General features: G+C 37.4%; 1 protein-coding gene and 1 long non-coding RNA gene across 4 annotated transcripts in view; one reads left to right on the top strand and one right to left on the bottom strand.

Annotated features, from left to right (window-relative positions):
* Nucleotides 1–16,331, top strand: part of TANC2 (tetratricopeptide repeat, ankyrin repeat and coiled-coil containing 2) — a 317,432-nt gene that overhangs the window by 98,421 nt on the left and 202,680 nt on the right. The gene's annotated exons all lie outside the window — the stretch shown is intronic.
* The window catches only part of LOC123816934, a 51,697-nt gene continuing 37,363 nt past the window's right edge, over nt 1,998–16,331 (bottom strand). Inside the window, exons 2-3 of the long non-coding RNA XR_006785357.1 lie at nt 4,301–4,358; nt 1,998–2,175 (exon numbers count right to left, since the gene is read on the bottom strand). This is a non-coding gene — a long non-coding RNA (uncharacterized LOC123816934). The remainder of the gene's footprint in view (nt 2,176–4,300; nt 4,359–16,331) is intronic.

Below are 16,331 nucleotides of genomic sequence, written 5' to 3'. Positions count from 1 at the left end.
TAAAAGCAGAGCAGCTAGAAAGTTCAGAAAAGATATATTGGATATCTAGAAAGATTCTGATTTAATATATTTTTCAAATTTTTCTGGTAAGAGATAACAGAAAAATCTCTTTGAAAAACTTTATAAATTTTTTTTAGATAACTCTTTTTTTTTAAAGATTTTATTTATTTATTTTTAGAGAGGGAAGGGAGGGAGAAAGAGAGAGAGAGAAACATCAGTGTGTGGTTGCTGGGGGCCATGGCCTGCAACCCAGGTATGTGACCTGACTGGAAATCGAACCTGCGACACTTTGGTTCGCAGCCTGCACTCAGTCCACTGAGCTACACCAGCCAGGGCTGAAAAACTTTATAAATTTTAATGAAAGTTCATAAACAGTTGGATAACAAAGGCTGAGGAAGGAACCTATTAGTAAAGCTTGGGGTAAAAGTATTATTGAGGAAATACATATATTTTTTGTTTTCTTTTGTTTGAGGAGCAGTTTGGATTTAATAAATTTTATTCCTAATGAGAGATTGAAGAGCTGGTTCCCACAAGAGGGCAGACTAAGACAACCTGAAAACTTTCACACTATAAACAAAATTTATTTTAAATTCATAGCTGATTTATTAAGAAGGAAGGAGAAACCACCAGGAGCTGGAAATGAGTAGAGAGATGATTGGCTAACCATCTACCTGCCTCTTCCTTAGTGCTTATAACATGCATGGACTGTTGGCAGGTTAGATACTCAGCTGTGGTTATTGTCAGATTGGCACTGGTGAGTGGAAGTCCTAATTGCCTAGCCCATGTATAAATTCCATCCCTGTTACCACAGCCTCTTTGTTAATGAGCCCATTGGCAAGAATAAAATAGTTAGGTAGAGATGCTGGCTGAGTCCTCCAAACCAGTTATCTTATTTACTGGGTTATTATGCATCTAATCTGCAGAGTTTGCTGTTTGGTAAACATTTACATGGGCCATAAATTACATCATACTCTTTGCCCTTTTAAAGAAGTCCATCCATATACTTCATCTCCCAATTTCCTTGTCACCAGTTTTCTAATTACTCATCCCAAAGCCCTGAAGATCCAATCATATCATTAACACTACCCATGAGTCAGTGTAGAACAGTCCCTCTTTCATCCCTCCTTGCAGGCAAAATGAACTACTAGGTGCCCTATTCACCCTGTTCACATTTCTGCCAAGAAGGGTTTCCCTTCGCCACTCAGGAGTGTCCCACCTTTTGGCATCGCTGGGCCACACTGGAGGAAGAGTTGTCTTGGGCCACACGTTAAATACATTGCAACATGTATTCACAAAAAAAATCTCATAATGTTTTAAGTAAATTTACAATTTTGTGTTGGGACGCATCCACAGCCATCCTGGGACACATGTGGCCCAGGGGCCACAGGATGGACACCCCTGCAGGAGTGCCCCAGAGTAGGGTTGTAGTGTGGTCGTCATCCTCATGGTATCATGCGGAGCTATCAGTAAACAAGCCTGATTACCGCCCTGCCACCCTGTCATGAGATGGTCACAGAGAATTCTTCAAGAAATCAAATATAATCAGATTGAGAGAAGAGGAGCAATATAGCAATAGGAGCCGTGGGTATCTAGGCCACTTGCTCATGAAAATTATTTATGCCTCAGGACCTGCTCAAGCCTGAGCTCATGTACACTTCCTTTTGCTGATGAAGTGCTACCCTATACAACAACCACATTGCTTTGTTGGTTCAAATAATACTTAGTTCATGGTGGGCTGTCCAGGTCACATGGTAAAATGGTGGCCCATGATCAGGCATTCATTGTAAGGCCCTGTGGTAAGACAAAAACTGTTTTTCAAGGAAAAAAAAAAGGATAATAGTTACTTGCACAGGATGGCATAGTTTTAAAATAAAATACGAGAGGTTTGCTCTGAGATTCATCTAAATTTCTGCAGTAAGCACCATATAAAATCTCTATCTGCCATGGATATTTCAAGCAACATGGGTATAGTGGGTTATATTACCTAAGTGGCAAAGCAGCTTTCACAGCAGCCCGTACTTGTTTCCGAGCCTTCTGTTGTTTTGGGCCTTCCTCACACCCAGCAGTCTTCTTGTTAAATGGCTCATAATGGCATATGCAGGAGGTACAAGTTCCTTCAAAAATCCAAGGGCTCAGCTTTGGATTAGACACTCGATTTTGCATATCTTTAATGGTCTGTAATAACAGTGATTTTTATATTTTTATTTAATAATATAAATTTCATTTTATTAACAACAGTAATTTCATTTTTTTAACAACAGTAATTTTAGTATTACTTTATATAACAATAAACATTTATACAGTAAAAAAAAACCCAAGGGACATTGTATATCCTTCTCATTAGTAAGAGAGAGAGAGAGTGCAGTAATTTCTCCACCTTGGAAGGGTTATCTTGTGTCGCTAAAGACCACAAGGCTCACAGAAATTTAACTAATGTGGAAGACCTGAGTTTTTGTGGGATTTATTTCCCACCTTCTGACATGCATGTCTTTTATTTACTACAGTATCTAGATCAGTTCCTGCTTCCTGTTCCCCACGTCTCATCAGCATGAAATTATCAGTGTAGTAGACCAGCATGGTGGTGGATGGAATGGATTTACAGTTAAGGTCCCTGAGGATTAGATTACTACCTAGAGCAGGAGAACTAACAGAAGGTAGGGCAATGAAAATGTATAGCTGATTCTGACAGCTGAATGCGTACTGCTTATGATGATCTCATTAAAGTCAATAAATGTAAACCAGGTGCCAGTGGTATATTGATTTGCTTTAGCTACAAAACCACATTTAAAACAGTTGCAGCAGTAGGAGTCAGAAAGTCACTGTCATTTTTCCAAGTTCTGTCCAACTACTACTTAAACCATAAAGACTAGTTGAATAGGGATATGTAACAGCTATCAACCTTGGATCTTTCCAGTGTTTAGTGATTGGACCACACTTTTACTATAGAGACTGAACTTGATTTTGGATGTAGGTCTGAAACTTCACTATACAACACCGTACTCAGTCATTGGCTACATTTGGCTATTGAGTGCTTGAAATGTTGCTAGTCTGAGAGAGATGTGTTTTATGTGTAAAATATACACAAAATTTTCTATCTTCTCTGTTCTTTTCAAGGATGTTTGCCTTTACTTATTCAAATGTTGTAATAGTTGCTCTAAGGTCTTTAGTTTTTAATTCTGTCTTTATTTTACTACTACTACTACTACTATTATTATTATTATTATTATTATCCTCACCCAAGGATGTTTTTCATTGATTTTTAGAGAGAGAGGAAGGGGGAGAGAGAGATAGACAGGCATTGATGTGAGAGAGAAATATCGATTGGTTGCCTTCTCATATGTGCCCGAACCAGAGATTGAACCCGCAGCCTGGGCATATGCCCAGTGACCTTTCTGTTTATGGGACGATGCTCCAGTCATCTGAGCTATACCACTCAGGGCCTGGTTCTTAATTCCAACATCTGTGTAATGTCAGGAATGGCATCTGTTTATTGACTTTTTCTCAAGTTGAGATTTGTCTGTTGTATATGCCATATAATTTTGGGTTATATCCTGGCATTTTGAGTATTATGATGTGAGACCCTGGGTTTCATTCAAAATCTAAGGAGAATGTTGATTTGTGTGTGTACATGTGTGTGTCAGTGACCAGTCAACCAAGTTATGTTCAGGACAAAGGTTCCTAACTGCCTTCTGGGGGCTGTGGTCTTAATGTGTCTGTTTAGTTTTCTAAGCACTTGCAGTGACCCAGTATCTATTCTGGGATCAAAAAGTGTTACTGTATCTTTTTGCTGTGTTCTCAAAGCCTGTGGTATATTGTTTAGGGTCAGATCTATGCATGCAGACCTCATAGATGAGCCTAGAAGTTCATACACAACTTGATGGGCTTGTTTTCTTTGCTATCCCACCTCACCCCAATCTCACCAATACTTTCCAGCTCCCCAGGACCCTTCTTAAGCTCAGGCTAAAAAACAGAGACTGGCTTTTCTGTTCTGCTGTTCATTTCCTGCAACCGTGTCTGCATCCAAGTTAAGTGATAAGAGGACAGGGAGGGGAAAAAAGCAATGAGGATTTGATTTACACTCTTGGGATCACAGTTTCTTAAGTCAGAAAAAGGTTCCCTTCTTTCAGAGTTCTAGGTACCTGCCCAGTCACCATTACTACCTCTCTGCTGCTGCTGCTGCCATGGAATTGCCTGGAGACTGGGAAAAAATAGGGTTTCCCCCTAGTCTCTCAGACTGAGAAGGGCCCCTTTTCCTGCTATTCACCAGAAAGGGAGGGATTTTCCTGGAGCTTTTTCTTACCTGGCATACAAGTATAAGTTTTGGGTTGTCTTTGAGTCCAGTCCAGGCCAGGCCATACCTGAGGAAGAAACGTGGTAAATTCACCACCACTTAAGTGGAACTTCATATTCTCAGTTCCTTTCCCAGTCTGTCCACTATTTATTTTCACACTCTCTCAGATAATGCATCCTTTTTTTATTTGTTTTTATGTTTATGTATTTAATTTTTTAAAAATAGATTGTATAACTTAGATTAAAATTGAGTAGAAAGTACAGAGAATTCCACTATGCCTCTTATACCCACATTTGCACAGCCTCCTCCGTTAATATCCCGTACCACCATCCATTGGTACATTTCTTATAACAGATGGGCCCACATTGACACATCGTAATCCCCCGAAGTCCATATTTTACAGTAGGGTTCACTCTTGATGTGGTACATTTTGTGGGTTTTGACAATTGTGTAATGGCATGTATCCACCATTATAGTGTCATACAGAATAGTTTCACTGGCCTAAAAATTCTGATTATTCATCCTTCTCTCCCCTCAGTCCTTGAAACCACTGATTTTTTTACTGTTTTCATAGTTTTACCTTTTCCAGAATACCATAATTCCAGTTGGAATTATACAGTTTGTATTTTTTTCTGATTGGCTTCTTTGACTTAGTGAGATGCATTTAAGGTTCTTCCATGTTTTTTCATGGTGCAGTAGTTCGTTTCTTTTTAGCAATAATATTATAGCAATGCAATAATATTGCATTGTCTGGATGCACCATGATCTGTTTATTCATTCACTTACTAAAGGACATCTTGATTGCTTCCAAGTTTGACAGTAATGAACAAAGCTGCTATAAATAACCATGTGCAGTATTTTGTGTGTATGTAAGTTTTCAACTCATTTGGGTAAATACCAAGGAATAGGATTCTTGGATTGTAAGGTAAGAATATGTTTAGTTTTGTAAGAAATTGCCAAATTGTCTTCCAAAGTAGATTGACCATTTTGTATTCCTTCCAGCAGTGAATGAGAGTTCCTGTTCCACATACTTGTCAGCATTTGGTGTTGTCAGTGTTTTGGATTTTGGCCATTCTAATAGGTGTGTAGTGGTGTCTCATTGTTGTTTTAATTTGCAACTTTTTAATGACATGTAATGGTGAATATCTTTTTATATATTTACTTGCCATCTATGTACCTTCTTTGGTGAGGTGGCTCTTCATATCTTTTGCCTATGTTTTACATTTTTTGGTTGAGTTTGTGTATTTTGGGTAACAACTCCTTATCAGGTATGTCTTTTGCAAATACCTTTTCCTACTCTGAGGTTTTTCTTATTTTCTTGAAAGTGTCTTTTCCAGAGAAATTGTTTTAAATATTTGTTTATTAGAGAGGGGGGGAAGGAAGGGAGAGAGACATTGATGTGAGAGAAACATCAACTGGTTGCTTCTTGCATGTGCCCTGACTGGGGACCAAATGTAGACATGTACCTTGACCGGGAATCGAACTGGTGACCTTTCGCTTAGCGGAACAACACCCAACCAACTGAGCCACATTGGTCCGGGTGGAAAGTTGTTTTGAATTTCAATGAAGTCTAGCTTATCAATTATTTCTTTCATGGATCATGCCTTTTAGATACAAGGATTATATCTAAAAAGTCACTGCCATATCCAAGGTCATATAGATTTTCTCCTATGTTATCTTCCAGGAGTTTTATAGTATTGCATATTATATTGAGGTATATGATCCATTTTCAGTTAATTTTTTTGTGAGGGGTATGAGGGCCATTTTTAGATTCATTTTTTTAATGTGTATGTCCAGTTGTCCTTGCACCATTTGTTGAAAAGTTTATCTTTTCTCCATTGTATTATCTATTTGTTCCTTTGACAAAGACTGTATTTATGTGTGCCTGTCTCTGGGCTCTCTGTTCTGTTCCATTGATCTGTTTGTCTATTTTTTTTTTTTTTTCATAGTACCACACTGCCTCGATCACTCTAGCTTTATAGTAAATCTGGAAGTTCAATAGTGTCAGTCCTCCATTTTGCAACCCCCTTCAAATATTGAGTTGGCTATTCTGGTTCCTTGACTCTCCATGTAAACATTAGAATCAGTTTGTTGATATCAGCAAAAATAACTTCCTGGGATTTAATTGAAATTGCATCTATTCTCTTAGGTCAATTTGGAAAGAACTGACATTTTGACAATATTGATTTTTCCTATCCATGAATGTAAACTGTCTCTCCATCTACTTAGATCTTTGATTTCTTTCATTAGAGTTTTGTAGTTCTACTGATACGCATCTTGTGCATATTATTTTAGAATTATACCTAAGTATTTCATTTTTTATATTCACAGTCTGAAAATTTCAACATCCCTGCCGTATCTGGGTCTGGTTCTGATGTATGTCTGTCTCTTCAAACTGTGTGTTTTGCCTTTTAGCATGTCTTGTAAGTTTCTGCTGAAAAGTGGACAAGTACTGGGTAATATGATGTGATGAATAGTAATGTAATTGTAAAGGGTGGGGAGGGAAAGCATTTTGAGTTCTATGATTAGGTCTCAGTCTTTTGGTAAACGTGTCACCCAGGACTGTGGACTTCATTTGGGGTTGTTTTATGTTTGTTTGTTTGTTTATTTTCCTTTCTTCTTTGGAAACTGGAAGTGAGACCTATGCATCCTTTCAAGGGTTTATATTTGCATTCAGTGGGAAAGTAAAGGTAGAATATGCTTGTTCTATCTTTTCTGGAACTGGAACACAGTTATGTTTTTCAAATATATAGCATTGCTGGTATTTGTAAAACACATACTATTTCTTTGTATCAATTCTTTTATGTGAAACAAGTTAAAATTTGGGGCTGATGGCTTTCCCACATTGTATACATTCATAAGGTTCCTCTTCAGTGTGAATTCTTGTGTGTCACCTGTAAAGGTGAAAGAGGGATCATTGAAGCCTTTCTCACATTCATTACATATAAAAGGTTTCTCTTCACTGTGTGTGTTCACATTTTTCCAGTGGGATGAGTGACTTTTGATAACTTACCCATAGTCACTGCATTCATAGATTTTCTGACCAGGATGTACTCATGTGATCAGTAAGGTTAAATAAAGTTACTTTTGAAGGCTTTTCTGAATTCATTATAGTCATAGTGTTTCTCTCTGGTGTGTATTCACATCAGCATTGTGAGCTTAATGTTCCTACTGAAGGCTTTTTCTCAGTCATTGCATTTGTAGAGTTTCTCCCCAGTGTGGGTGGATGCTCTGGTGAGCAGTAAAATGAGTGATTCGGCTGTAGGCTTTCCATAAGTCTTTGTGTTCGTAGAGTTTCTTCTTAGTATGTGTTTTGTGTGCACCACAAGACTACAGATGTTTCTAAAGAATTTCCACTCTGATTACCTTATTAAAGTTTGTCTTCAGTGTAAGATCTCATGTACATTTTAGGGATAACTTATAGCCCAGATGCTCTCCTGCTCTGAAAATATTTAAAGAAGTTTCTCTTTATTTTGAAATCTCCCATGTCTCTAATGGGAATAATGGTTACCAAAGGCTCTCTTACAGTCCTTACATTCATGTTTATCTGTCTCTCCTCTATGATCTCTGGCCTACAAAATAAGATTAGTGTTCTCTCTAAGCAAGGGTGTCCAACCTGTGGCCCACGGGCCACATGCAACTTAAGATGGCTATGAATGTAACCCAACACAAAATCATAAATTTATGTAAAACCTTTTTTTTTTTTGGCTCATAAGTTTTTGTTAGTGTTTGTGTGTTTAATGTATGTCCCAAGACAACTCTTCTTCCAGTGTGGCCTGAAGATGCCAAAAGGTTGGACATGCCTGCAAGGCTTTTTCCCATAGATTACACTCATAAAATTTATCTCACTAAGATTCCTTTCTATTTGTATCTCATTGATGCAGACATTGTAGGGGGAAGCTGAGTTTTCCTTCTCTGATGCCTGCTTTGACTGCTTTTCTCCAACTGTGCCTGGAGATCCTAGTCTCCGTAAGAAAAGGTATTCCTTCTGTGCTGAGACCATAATTGTGAGAAAAAAACACCAATAGGGTGTGTAGATGGAAGGGCCAGATCTGGGCCTCCAAAGAAGACCAGCAGCCTGAGTCAGCTGTACCACCCCTACCCACCCAGTGGCACCCCAGTATCCAGGTTTCAATAAGACTGAGGGGCAAATGCAGTAAACAAGGCAGAAAATATCTTTTGTTATGATGCTTTCATTCTAGAGCAGTGATTTTCAACTGGTGTGCCAGAGGAATTTTTAAAACATGCAATACCTGACTATCTAATCAGGAGCACTGACCTCTTTTCCCTTAGATTGTCAAATTTTAAAAAAAGACAACAGTCAACACAATAAAATAATCATCCAGTGTGAATGAGTCAAAATTATATCTATTTTTTGTCAGATTGGCAAAAAAATACAGTTTTTGGTGTACCACAGGATTTTAGTAATTAGATTATGTGAGCTATGAGATAAAAAAAGGTTGAAAATTCTGTTCTAGAGTAGTGAGACAAATCCAAGAACCAGGTAATTTCAGGTCATGATAAGTACTATCAAGAATATAAAACAGGGTTATGTGATAGAGAATGAAAGATGGAGAAAACAGTGGATGGTAACTTAACATTAGTCTGGTAGGCCTTTCCAAGGAGGTGACACTTGACCTTTTAAAGACTAAAGAGCCAGCTTTGCAAAGATACTGGGACTAAGCAATTTAGGTGGATGAAACAGGTGAAGTTCATAAGTTGATAATAAATTTGTCCAGATCAAAGGAACTGAAATGCTAGTGTGACAGAAGCCTTGTGAATTGAGGGAAGAAGTTGGAAGTGATAAAGTCAGAGAAGTTGGGAGATGTGATGAGGTCAGAGAATTAGTATGTGGGTCCAGATCATGTAAGGCCTTATAGGTGATAGTAAGGATTTTGGTTTCTTATTGTCTTCTGCTGCTAATTGACTATGTGATCCTATGTTAGTTGTTAAACCTTCTCTGCCTCATTTTTTTTTTTTGCTAATACCTGAATTTGTGAGAAGTGATGCACACTCAGAGTAGTATAAATCTTGTCTTGAAAGGACATTAGGAATAATTTAGACTATACCCCTTTGTTTCAGAAATATATGAAAGCCTTTTGAGAAATTACACATTGTTACTATGTATATTACTATGTTGAACACAATTACGTTTGTTTAGGGACCAGTTTATCACCTACACTATTGTTTTTTTCTCTATACTTAAAAAAACCAGAATCTCATTGAAATAAAACATCCAATCAGAAAAGTTTGCAAGTCATAAATATGCATACATTCATCATATTATCAAAAAGTTCTCTCGGGGCTTTTTAAAGTTAGATTTATTGAAGTTTAACTTATAAACAGTAAAATTTCTCTTAGGTATGTAGTAGCATGACTTTTTGCAAACAAGTGACTAGGTAACTACCACTAAAATCAAATATACCTTATTTTCATCATCATATAAAGCTCCATCATGCTCTTCTGCAGTCAGCCCTTTCTCCCAGCCCCAAATCCTTGTCAACTACTGATCTGTTTTCTGTTACTATCTTATTTTTCAGAATATTCTATAAATGAAACAATATATTACATAGCCTTTTGACTCTGGCTCCGTATGCCTTATGCTCTTGAGATTCATCTATTTTTGGACTTTTTTCCTGTGTCAGTAGTTTATTCTATTTAATTGCTAAGTAATATTCTATTATGTATATCCCACAATTTGCTTAACCATTCACCAGTTGATGGACACTTGGATAGTTTCCAGATAGTTTTGGAGATCATGAATAAGTCTACTATTTAAATTTGAGGGAGGGCAATGTGTCTTCATTTCTTTTGGTTAAATGTGTGGGTATTGCATTGCTGGGTCATATTGTGAATTTATATTCAAATTGTCATCTGCTTCCTAAAGTTGTATAACATTGGGTATTCTCATTAGCAATATATGTGTTAATTCATCCTTCCCATCACTTGGTGTTATCAGCATTTTATTTTTAAATTTTAGCCATTTCACTAGGTGTTTGGTGTCATCTCCTAGTTTGCATTTCCCTGGTGATTAGAGATGTTGAGCATCTTTTCACATGCTTATCTGACATATTTCTTACTTAGCACAGTATCTGTTCAAATCTTTAGCCTGTTTTTTAAATTGGAGTAGTTTCTTGTTACTGAGTTAAATGTGTTCTTGTATTCTGAATAACAGTCCTTCATCAGATGTGTATTTTACAAGTATAGTTTCTCAGTTGGTACTGGCTTTTCATTTTGTAACAGTGTATTTTAAAGAGTACAATTTTAAATTTTTGTGAATTTCAACATATAAGGTTTTGTTATGGGTCCTCTTTTTGGGGTCCATTGTAAAAAAGTCTTTGCCTTACACGAGATCACAGATTTTTCTCCTGTGTTTTTTTCTAGAAGTTTTAGAGTTTTAGGTTTTTCATTAAGGTCTGTGACTCATTTTAATTTGATTTTTTAATGTGAAGATATAGGTTTATGTTTTTACATATGACTATCCAACAGTTCCAAAACCATTTGTTGTAAAGATTATCCTTTTGACATTGAGTTGACTTCACACTTTTGTCAAAAATTGACTATATTTGTGTGGGTCTTTTTTGGGACTCTAGTCTGTTCCACTGATTTTTGTGTCCATTCTTTTGCCAATATCACATACTCTCTGGATTACTATAACTTTATACTTAGTCTTCAAATGAGGCTCTGTGAGATGTCATACTTTATTTTTCTGTGTTCAAAATTGTTTTATCTATCCTAAGTTCCTTTGTTTTTACATATAAAGTTTAAAATCAGACATCCAGCCAAGATGGAGGCATAGGTAGACATGCTTCACCTCCTTGCACAACAATAAGAAAGATAACAACCAATCTAAAAACAAAAACAAAAACAAAAAACAGAATGGCCAGAAAATTGAACTGTATGGATGCCTGAAAACCAAGGAGTTAAAGAAGAAACATGGATCCAGATAGGTAGGCAGCTGGGGTGGAGAGTGTGTGGACAGGTGGTGGTGGTTGTGGCCAGCAGAGCAGGTGGTATCATATTCAAGTACTGCAAGTGAAAATCAGGAGGGACAACTGGGGAGCAAGCAACCCCAGCCCCAACCATGCAGCCCAGGGTTCCAACACCAAGGAAATAAAGCCTTATAAACTTGGGCTGTAAAAACCAGTGGGGATTTGCAGGATCAGAAGAAACTGCCGGTCTCACAGGAGACTCCTTATAAAGGGCCCACAGGGTCCTAGAGTGTACAAACCTACCCACTTGTGGAATCAGCACCAGAGAAGCAGCTAGAAGGGTGCTAATCAATTACAGGAAGTGGGGGAAGTGACTGAGAAAGGGGCAAGAGCTGAGAAAGAGGCGTTATTCTCTCTCTGATCCCTCCCCCACATACAGTGCCACAAAGCAGCAAAGTAGATTGCCTCCCCCTTGTAAATGGGTAGTGCTCTGCTCCTTGCAAAATAAGAGATGTGTCAACATGGGCAATCAAAGCAGCTCTACCTAATACACAGAAACATAAGAAAGCTGCCAAATAGAGGAGACAGAGAAATATGGTCCAATGAAAGAACAGATCAAAACTCCAGAAAAAGAACTAAGTGACGATCAGATATCCAACCTATGAGATGCAAAGTTCAAAACACAGGTGATTGGGATGCTCATAGAAGTGATTGAGTATGACTGCAAAATAAAGGAAGAAGTGAAGGCTGTACAAAGTGAAATAAAGAAAAATATACAAAGAACAAGCAGTGAAGGGAAGGAAGCCAGGATTCAAATCAATGATTTGGAACAAAAGAAAGAAATAAACATTCACCTGGAACAGAAAGAAGAAACAAGAATTCAAACAAATGAGGAGAGTTTTCGGAACCTTTGGGACAAATTTAAACATACCAATGTCCAAATCATAGGGGTGCCAGAAGGTGAAAAGGAAGAGCAAAAAATTGAAAACTTATTTGAAACAGTAATGAATAAAAATGTCCCCCATTTGGCAAAGGAAATAGACATACAAGTCCAGGAAGCTCAGACAATCCCAAACAAATTGGACCCAAAGAAGCACACACCAAGACACATCATAAGTAAGTCACACATGATTGAAGATAAGGAGAGAATCTTAAAAGCAGCAAGAGAAAAGGAGAGAGTTACCTACAAAGGAGTTCCCATAAGACTGTCAGCTGATTTCTCAAAAGAATCCTTGCAGGCAAGAAGGGACTGGCAAGAAGTATTCAAAGTGATAAAAAGCAACAAACTACATCCAAGATTACTCTATTCTGCAAAGCTATCACTTAGAATGGAAGGGCAGATAAAGTGCTTCTTCCCAGACAAGGTAAAGCTAAAGGAGTTCATCATCACCAAGCCCTTATTTATGAAATGTTTAAGGGATTTGTCTAAGAAAAAGATCAAAACTATGAACAGTAAAATGACAACAAACTCACAACTATCAACAACTGAACTGAAAGAAACAAAAACAAAAACAAACTAAGCAAAAAATAGAACAGGAACAGAGTAACAGAAATGGAGGTCCCATGGAGGGTTATCAGTGGGAAGAGGGAGTATGGGGGGGGGGGAGGCACACAGAATAAGAAGCATAAACGGTAGGAACAAAATAGACAGGGGGAGGTTAAGAATAGTATGGGAAATGGAGAAGCTAATGAACCTACATGTATAACCCATGGACATAAACTAAGGTGGGGGAATGATGGAAGGAATGGGGGTACCAGGTTGAGGGAGGCAAAAGAGAAAAAAATGGGACAACTGTAATAGCATAATTAGTGAAATATTCTTAATTAAAAAATAAGTAGATAAAATCAGTTTATTGATTCTACCAAAAAACCGCCTGCTGGATATTTATTGGAATTGCTTCAAACCTACAGAACACTTTGGGGAAAACTCACATCGTATCTTTCATCATGTTTTGTAGTTTTCAATACGAATATTGTACTATTGTACATGTTTTGTGAAATTTATTCATAATTACTTTATATATTTAATGGCACTATTTTAAAATTACTGGTTTTTAAAAAAATTATTTTCCAAGTATTTATTGCTAGTATATAGAAAGATTCTTGTATTGACTCTTTAACTCAGTGATCTTCAATCAGTGTGCTGCAGAAATTTTTAATACATGCAATACCTGACTATTTAGTCAGGGGCACTGACCTATCTTTCCTTAGATTATCAAATTAAAAAAAAACGACAACAGCCAACACAACAATAGCTGTTTAGTGTTAATGAATCAAATTTGTACCTATTTTTTTCCTCAGATTGGCAATAAAATATATTTTTAGTGGGCCTCAGAATTTTAGTAGTTTGTATGTCAGGAGACGAAGAGGGTTGAAAATCATTGCATTAACCTTTGGGTTTGCCTAACTTATTTTTTTCTAGCAGCTTTTTTAAAAATATATTTTTTGATTGTTATTACAGTTTTCCCACTTTTTTCTCTCCTTTATTCCCCTCTGCCCTGTACCACCCCACCTACCATCATTCCCCCACCTTAGTTCATGTCCCTGGGTCATACATATAAACTCTTTGGCTTCTCCATTTCCCATACTATTCTTAACCTCCCCCTGTCTATTTTGTTCCTACCATTTATGCTTCTTATTCTGTGTGCCTTTTCCCCCCCATACTCCCTCTCTCCACTGATAACCCTCCATGTGATCTCCATTTCTGTAATTCTGTTCCTGTTCTAGTTGTTTGCTTAATTTGTTTTTGTTTTTTGTTTCTTTCAGTTCAGTTGTTGATAGTTGTGAGTTTGTTGTCATTTTACTGTTCATAGTTTTGATCTTCTTCTTTTTCTTAGACAAATCCCTTAAACATTTCATAAATAAGGGCTTGGTGATGATGAACTCCTTTAACTTGACCTTATCTGGGAAGCACTTGATCTGCCCCGCCATACTAAGTGATAGCTTTGCAGAATAGAGTAATCTTGGATGTAGGTTGTTGCTTTTCATCACTTTGAAAACTTCTTGCCAGTCCCTTCTTGCCTGCAAGGATTCTTTTGAGAAATCAGTTGATAGTCTTATGGGAACTCCTTTGTAGGTAACTCTCTCCTTTTCTCTTGCTGCTTTTAAGATTCTCTCCTTATCTTTAATCTTGGCTAATGTAATTATGATGTGTCTTGGTGTGCTCCTCTTTAAGTCCAACTTCTTTGGAACTCTCTGAGCTTCCTGGACTTCCTGAAAGTCTATTTCTTTTGCCAGATTAGGAAAGTTCTCCTTCATTATGTTTTTAAATAAGTTTTCAATTTCTTGCTCTTCCTCTTCTCCTGACACCCCTATGATTCGGATGTTGGAACATTTAAAGTTGTCCCAGAGGTTCCTAAGCCTCTCCTCACTTTTTGAATTCTCGTTTCTTCATTCTGTTCTGGCTGAATATTTGTTTATTTCTTCCTTTTGTTCAAATCATTGATTTGAGTCCCAGTTTCCTTCCCTTCACTGTTGGTTCCTTGTATACTTTTCTTTATTTCACTTTTCATAGCCTTCACTTTTTCCTCTATTTTGCAACTATACTCAACCATTTCCATGAGCATCTTGATGACCAGTGTTTCGAACTCTGCATCTGGTAGGTTGTCTATCTCTGCTTAGTTGTATTTTTTCTGAAGTTTTGATCTGTTCTTTCATTTGGGCCTTATTTTTTTTCTTAGTGCACCTGTTATGTAGGAAGGAGCAACTCACTTGGCTGCTTTGTGGTGCTGTATGTGGGGGAGGGGTCTGAGAGGAAACAATGCCACTTGCTCAGCTCTCCACTGGCTTTCAGTCACTTCCTCCACTCTCTATAAGCAAATTGGGGCTTCTGGTGCTGATTCACAGGTGGGTAGTTTTGTGTATGTTCTAGGACCCTATAGGTCTTTCCAGCGAACTCTCCTATGAGGCTGGGAGTTTTTCCTGCTGCCTCAGCACCCACAGGTTTTTTCAGTCAAAGGTTTTGAGGCTTTATTTCTCCACACTGGAACCCTGGGATGTGGGATCTCTCTCATTCCCCAGTTGTTCTTCCTGGTTTATCTACACGTGACTGTGGGACCGCCCGGTCTACCAGCCCCTGCCTTGCCCACCCTGGTTCTCTGGCTGCCACCTTGCTGTGAGTCCTCTCTGATGTGCTGCCCATCTCCACCCCTCCTACTGGTCTGAATGAATGTTTCTTCTTTAACTCTGTGGTTGTCAGACCTCCATATAGTTCAATTTTTCTGGCAGTTCTAGTTATTTTTTGGTTTTAAATTTGATGTAGTCCTCCTTTTGGTTGTGCGAGCAGGCAAAGTGTATCTACCTATGCCTCCATCTTGGCCTGAAGTCTAGCAGCTCTTTTTTTTTTGATTCCTTAGAATTTTCTATGTAGGCAATCATGCCAGGTGACTACAGATCCTGTACTAGTTTTTACATTTTCTTGGCCTATTTCCTGCCTAATAGATGGACTTATGAGAATATTACCAACTCACAGAGTGATATAAGCATTGAAATAAAAGGATATTTGGAATAATTTAGACCAAACCCTTGGTTTCTGAAATATGTGCAAACCCTTGACTTCAGGAGTTAGTTTATCACCATGCTATGTTTTGTTTTGTTTTCCTGTGTACTTTTTAAAAATGAACTTATATTGAAGCATAGCATGTAAACTGAAAACTTTGAAAATCATGTATATAGTTCAATAAATTATGCTGGGGTTTTGGTTTGTAAGTGTTATTTGGGGTATTTATATAAGTTCAAAAATCAGAAGGCAGTTATTTAGAATAGGTATTGCTTTGAGCTAAAGAATTTTTAAATTAACCTGAACTTTGATATCTAATAATCATCTGTATTAAGTGTAAGACTTAGTGATGACTGAAATTTTTATTGAATTATAATTACTCCTAATATTTCTTTGGTGTCCATGTACTTGATATCTGTGCTTTCTTATATCAGTTTTTGAATCTGTAATCACCAGGTGTCTAGCATAAGTGATTTTTTTCTGTCAAATTAGCAGTTTATGTTTTTCTGCCATTATCTCCATCGTGTTATTTCAGTAACTTTTATTTGATTGATTGAAGAAAAGTGGTCATTAAAAGAAAGGTAGAAAATAAAAATTAAGTAATTCAGAA

This window comes from Phyllostomus hastatus, unplaced genomic scaffold (assembly GCF_019186645.2).
Source record: "Phyllostomus hastatus isolate PE091 unplaced genomic scaffold, TTU_PhHast_1.1 phas_contig_210, whole genome shotgun sequence".
Taxonomy (NCBI): domain Eukaryota; kingdom Metazoa; phylum Chordata; class Mammalia; order Chiroptera; family Phyllostomidae; genus Phyllostomus; species Phyllostomus hastatus.
The sequence above is the reverse complement of the archived record's forward strand: the minus strand, read 5'-3'. Positions and strand labels throughout refer to the sequence as shown.